Raw genomic sequence first — 7,132 nt, forward strand, 5'->3', positions numbered from 1 at the left:
TGGTTTGTGGTATGATCATTGTGTATAATTGTATCCGACATTCAAAAAATAATAAAATACAAATTTAATCTATATCATATGCAATTAATATGTTATTTCCCCATTTAAACATGCATACAGTTCCCTTTGATACAGCAGCAAGTTTGCAATTTTAGTTGATGTTTTTTGCAACTAGTAAAATGTCATTATTGTCTGCTACCAAGTAATTTAAAGTGACAGTGGAGTAACCCTAGCCTAGCTTATAACTGAAAAGATAATTAGAGCCATATACACTGCCTTGTCCAGTATTTGAACATCCTTTATCCAAATGTAGTAATTATCCAACTACTCTCTTATTACAAGGCAGCCTTTCATTTTATTTCTTCTTTTCCAACAGTTAACAACTAGGAGATTAATCATTTATAGGAGAGTAAATTCATATTGGAAATTAGGGCTAGTCTGGAATTAACTTCTGACCCATGCATGTTATTCATAAACCTACATTTTTAATGATTCCCCCCCACCCCGACCCCGAGTTTCTTCCCTTCCCTCCATGCCTAAAGGCATAGACGTCTTCTTGGAATACAGTTCCACAGGCCCAGTTGCCCTCCATTACCTCATCCAAGTGGCCATTAATCATTATGAGTCCTGATAGTGAACATTGGAAGACTATTCAAGCTGGGGCATCTAGCTGAGTCAAATTCTGTCCTCACTTGATATCTGCTCATGCACACTTCCAGCAGGGTTTGCTGGATAATGACTAGGGGTGGGCACCCTGCCTGGTTTATTCCTCCCTGAGGGGAGCTGAGGCCAAATTTAGCATCCTACAGTTTTTCTAGCTGTGATTGGCCAACTCAACACAGATGGAGGATCAAACCTGGTATCTTGCAAGGCCCAGCTGCTCAACTGAATAAGCTCATAAAGCTATCAGAGGAACATGATTTTATATATCTAAATGTACCTCAATCAGAAGACATTTGGACCACTAATTGAAGAGGGTCCTATTTTATTAAATTTTATATTTTAAAAATTCAAACTAAAAAAGCTACAACAAATGAAATCTGATTGTTATTTTCAAATGGGTTGAACAGTTTTTCACATTGTTGATTTAGACAATTGTCGTATATAACAGCAATTCTGAATTTGTTCAAATTTAACAGTGGACTAACTCCAGAGACTTGAGCACATAATCCAAGCCGACACTTCAGTGCAGTACTGAGGGAGTGCTGCACTGTCAGAGGTGTCGTCTTTTGGATGAGACGTTAAACCGAGGCCTCATCTGCCCTCTCAGGTGCACGTAAAAGATCCCATGGCACTATTTTGAAGAAGAGCATTGAAGTTCTCCCATGTGCCTTGGTCAATATTTATCCTTCAACCAACATCACTAAAACAGATTACCTGGTCATTTATCTCATTGCTGTTTGTGGGACCTTGTGTGCAAATTGGCTGCCATGTTTCCTACATTACAACAGTGACTACACTTCAAAAGTACTTCCTTGGCTGTAAAGAATTTTGGGACGTCATGAGGTTGTGAAAGGCGCTATATAAATGCAAGTCTTTCTTCTTTTTTAGATGCGGATTTTGGTCTGAAGGAACTATTAAGCAATAAAAACAGAAAATGCTGGAAATACTCAGCAGGTCGGGCAGCATCTGTGGAGAGAGAAACAGAGTTAACATTTCAGGTTGATGACCTTTCGGCAGAAGTGGAAAATGTTAGAGATGAACAGTTTTTAAGCAAGTACATAGCTGGGAAAGGGGAGGAAAAAAACAAAAGGGAAGGTCTGTGAAAGGGTGGAGGGCAGTAGTGATTAAATAACAAAAGAGATGATTGTGCAAGACAAGGAGGGTGGTAAAGGGACAACTAAAGAAACAAAAGATGGGTCTAGAGTAGCTGTAAATGGCAACAACAGAACCATAACCAGCACCTGCTGTCTGAAAAAATGGGAGCAGTGGTTATGATCTGAAGTTATTGAAATCACTGTTGAGTCCGGAAGGTTGTAAAGTGCCTAATCGAAAGATGGGATTTTGTTCCTCGAGCTTCCATTCAGCTTCATTGGAACAGTGTAGGAGGCCGAGGGCAGAGAGATCAGAGTGGGAGTGGGACAGAGAATTAAAATGGCAAGTGACCAGAAGCTCAGGGTCACACTTGCGGACTGAACAGAGGTGTTCAGCAAAGCGATCACCCAATCCGCATTTGGTCTCCCCAATGTAGAGGAGACCGCATCGTGAGCAGCGAATACAGTATGCTAACTTGAAAGAAGTACAAGTAAATCCCTGATTCACCTGGAAGAAGTGTTTGGGGCCCTGGACAGTGGGAAGGGAGGAGGTGAAAGGGCAGGTGTTGCATCTCTTGCGCTTGCATGGGAAGGTGCCATGGGAAGGGGAGTGGCTGTTGGGGGTAATTGAAGAGTGGACCATGGTGTTGCAGAGGGAACAGTCCCTTTGGAATGCTGAAAGGGAAGGGGAAGATGTGTTTGGTGGTGGCATCATGTTGGAAATGGCAGAGGATGATCCATTGAATGAGGAGGTTGGTGGGGTGGAAGGTGATGCCAAGGGGGACCCTATCGAGGTTGTGGGGGGGAGAGAAAGGGGTGAGGGCAGAAGTGCAGGAAATGGGACTCACACGGTCAAGGGCCCTGTCAACTACAGTAGAGGGGAATCCTCACTCCCTTCTAACAGCACTGTGGGAGAACCTTCACCACATGGACTGCAGCGGTTCAAGAAGGCGGCTCACCACCACCTTCTCAAGGGCAATTAGGGATGGGCAATAAATGCCGGCCTCGCCAGCGATGCCCACATCCCATGAACGAATATTAAAAAAAAGCACTGGTGTGGAAGGTGGCATCGTCAGAACAGATGCAATGGAGATGGAGAAACTGGGAAAATGGAGTAGAGTCCTTACAGGAAGCGGGGTGGGAGGAAGTGCAATCAAGGTAGCAGTGGGAGTCAGTGGGCTCACAGTGGATATTGGTTGACAGCCTATCCCCAGAAATGGAGATAGAGAAGTCGAGGAAGGGAAGGGAAGAGTCAGAGATGGACCACATTAAGGCGAGGGAGGGGTGGAAATTGGAAGCTAAGTTGATGAAATTTTCCAGTTTGGGGCGAAAGCAGGAAGCGGCGCTGATACAGTCATCAATGTACCGGAAAAAGAAGTGAGGGAGGGGACCTGAGTTGGACTGGAACAAAGCTATTAAATCTTGTTTTTCAGGGTGGCAGAGGGGGTCATAATACTGTACATGTGATATTCAAAGGTTTCTGCAAATTAGCAAATTAGAGCAAATAGAATTAAAGGAGCCTCTACTTCCTGTTAATTAATTATCCGGACACAATGTAAAACCAAGAGATCCACAGTGATGAACATTATATTCCTGACAATGTAGTCCTAACCTCTATGATGCATGAAAGATCATTTAGAAACCCACAGGGAAGGGCTTGTTATTGCACACCCAGTCTAAACAGGCAATGGTACACCACTGGAATGTACTCAAAGGGGGCCCAAATCCAACTCTGTCAACTCACATTCTGCCTGTTCATGTTGATTTTTTTTCCCTCTAGTTCTTTTCATATGAGTGCACCAGATATATAAGGAATCTCCCAGGCATTCATATCACGTTGTAAGCTTCAGACGATTGTTGGCCAATTTAGAAGAGATCTTGGTATCCAGTTCCTCACAACTCAATTCTCCCAAATGGCAGACTTTCAGAACTTTCTTATGACAATCAATTGTGCACGTGACCATCAGTCCAGAGCTCATAAGAGTGAATATACAAGGTTCTCTGTGGTTCTGAATATTAAAATCATTTCAACAACTGTACCCTGATCCATAATGATTTTGCTACAAGCACTACTTCTCTGATTTCTTGTCTAGTTATTCTAACTTTTCTGGACATCTATAAGGGGGACCCTGCCTGCCTCCCCCCCACCCCCCACACACTGCTTGCAAGAATGCATTAAATTTCTGATAGACTTCTTCCAAGTTGTGTTGTTATCTTACTAAGAGAACCTGATTGTGATACCAAGTCAGCTGAGACATTCATTTCATTGTAAAACATTTTGCTACCCTTTTCTGCAGTGAGAAATTATAGCAGCCAAGTATGCTACCCAGATGCAAACACCCACTGATCTGTTAGTTGCACCTCACAAAATATCTCTGTAAAAGGTTTGTGAATAGTAAGCTAGTCATTATATCTGGATGTTTTTCTTTTTATTAATAAATATGGTTTCAGCAGCAGTGTGATAACAACATAGAACTACATTTATACTACAAGCCACATTGCTCCACAACCACAGACCATACCAGGTTAAACCAAGAACAGAAAACATAACCTGCAAAACAAACACCTGACAGATACAAAAGAAAAGTTTACAAAACTTGTAACTTTTTTAAAATGACTTTTTGTGTCTTACTTTGCTTTCCTCTGACTTAGCTCCTTGAACTCCACTGATGCTATTCCTTTATTTCTCTCCTCAGTTTCTTCCCCTACATTCTAACTGTGTTTTATTCTGATGAAAAGAGAAAATACTAGAAATGAGGAGTGGGCTAGATTTTCTGCCCATTGATTGTGATTGGGTGGTCAATCTAGCCCATCATATCAGCATTTGAAAAGAAACAAACTGCAATTAAACTATTAATCACACTTTGAAAGGCTGTAAGTATGGGTGTTGCAGGAAATGGAAGAAAATCATGCTGGTGTTGTTGGTAGAACTCTCCTGAGGTTAGAGTCAAGGCACATTATTCACTCTACAATTACCCTATGCTACAACTGACCTAGGAGTGCTCATGCTGTTACTGGGCACTTGACATAAAAAGGTGTTTCAGCACCCACATCCCTCACCTTAATGAGTATAATATTTCACAAATAAAGCACACAAATAATTCCACAATCCCTAAATGTTACAAAAATAGATCATTGGATATCTGAAACATTGGTACTATACAACACAACTTATGATGGCTGTTTCCCCAGTTGGGCACTCCCTAAACCTCTCCGCTTCTCTACCACTCTCTCCTCCTTTAAGATGCTCCTTAAAACCTACCTCTTTGACCAAGCTTTTGGTCACCTGTCCTAATATCTCTAACTGTGGTTCGGTGTCAAATTTTGTTTGATAATGCTCCTGCAAAGTGCCTTGGGATGTTTTACTACATTAATGGTGCTATATAAATGCAAGTTGTTGTTGTGGGTGAGGAATGGTGTTCACAGGGAGCACTGATTTTCCATCCACTAATTTATATGAACAGATAATCAGGGGCTGATGACCCACAATTTCTCAGCCAGCACTGCCTGTGAGCATCATTCCTTGCTGGAAACATCTGATTAGGGAATCAGCCCAATGATCCCAACTTGACATAACACACTCAAGACTTTGCTTCTGTGTTATGTGGTCAAGTCCACACTTTAAATGTATCTTACCAGTGTGTTAACTGCAGTTACTGACCCAACATATTGCATGAGGTCAGTGGTCAGGAGTGAGTAATTATCTCGACACATGAGGCTGACCACATACATCAATAAGTGACAAACTCTCCAGTGTGGATTATTATTACACCACAGTGCTGCATGTGACATGTTCTATCCATGCTGCAGATTTAAAATTTATTTTTAATGGGGAGAGAAGTAGGAACATTTGTGGAACAACTTTCTCAAAGCATCCTTTCAATAAATTTTAAACAGGTGTTTGTTTTATTCTGTCACAGATATAGAGATATGAAATTTTTTGCAGGGTACCCAAGACCACATATATGGTATATAACTTTAATGTATTCTTTTATTTATAATTTAATTTTTAATTTATGCTGTTAGTTACTAAGTATTATGATCAAACAGGTGTGTACTGTAGAGAAACAGAACAATAAAGACTCATTATGTGTTTAATATCAGCCCCAAATGGATGGTTTATGTTTTTAAATCTCAGAGCCACCTGCCATTTAAGCACATCTGCCAGTGCTGGGAGTTTCACCCACTCTCTATTGCCTGTTGGATGGAATGCTTCAGTCATACTATCTTTGCTGAAGGTAAATGGGAAAGCTGGCATAGCACAGCCCACTGTTGGCTGGTCACTGAGTAGTATTGACGAAGATTGTATCTGCAGCCCAAATCACACCATCCTAGCCATTGTGGTAGCAATGGATTCCTGCATGAAAATAAAGAGAAAATTTATGCACATACTGATGACCGATATAGATATAGATGCTGCACAACAACAGTATTAGCTAGTTAAATCTTATTTATAAGAATAGACAGATTAATTCATACGAACCCAAATTTGACAGTACTTTTTCTCCTTTTGGCAATTAATAATATTTTCGCCTGGACAAATGTTTCAAATTCACTAAAAATGCTAAATTTTCATTGATTTTATTTACACAGCCATCATCTAAGATCTGATGTAGAGTTTCACATCAGCCCAAAGCATGTTTGGGCAACTACAAAACTCCTTACAATTTTCTACTGAAAATGCATGAGGCAGAGTGCATACAGTGATGCATTGAAGAAGGCATCTAGCCGAGCAGTTAGAAATTAATCAATATTGATAGATGTTACACAGGGAGAGATAGACAACACAAAAAGAAAAATTCAGGCCAAGCTTATTACAAAGAGGAGTGGGAGAATCTGCTAGGAAAAGAAAACATTACAAGAATAGTGGGAAATTGTGATCCCGGCTCCGCCAAAAACAAACTGGGTTTTGTGATGATTAGTTGTAGAAAATAATAACCATGCGAGTGTGATAAATTACATCAAAACAAGACTTTCAAGGTGGCCATTTCAAGTCTAGTTGTTCTAATGAGCCAAAAAATTGCGAGACATGTTTAATATGTAATAATGAATCTCAATTTGACCTGTAATGATGAAAAAAATTAGAGAGTAATAAACCACTTCATGTTATTATTGGCTCCGGCCACATATCAAACCTGTCTGACAGATACTCTAAAGCACATGCATCAGATTGCAGCGATGTTGAAATGAATGATGGACTGGTACATAGTTGTAGCAAGTCAATCCAGAAAGTAGCCTCATTGGGGGTTCTCCATTTTAAATTCTGATGTTGTCAGACTTTACAATCAACCCAGTTCCAAATGAAAGAAACAACTTACATGCACGTAGCGCCTCTCACGATCTCGGGACGTCCCAAAGCGCTTTCCAGCCAATGAAGT

Source organism: Heptranchias perlo, chromosome 23 (assembly GCF_035084215.1).
Source record: "Heptranchias perlo isolate sHepPer1 chromosome 23, sHepPer1.hap1, whole genome shotgun sequence".
NCBI classification, from domain to species: Eukaryota; Metazoa; Chordata; class Chondrichthyes; order Hexanchiformes; family Hexanchidae; genus Heptranchias; species Heptranchias perlo.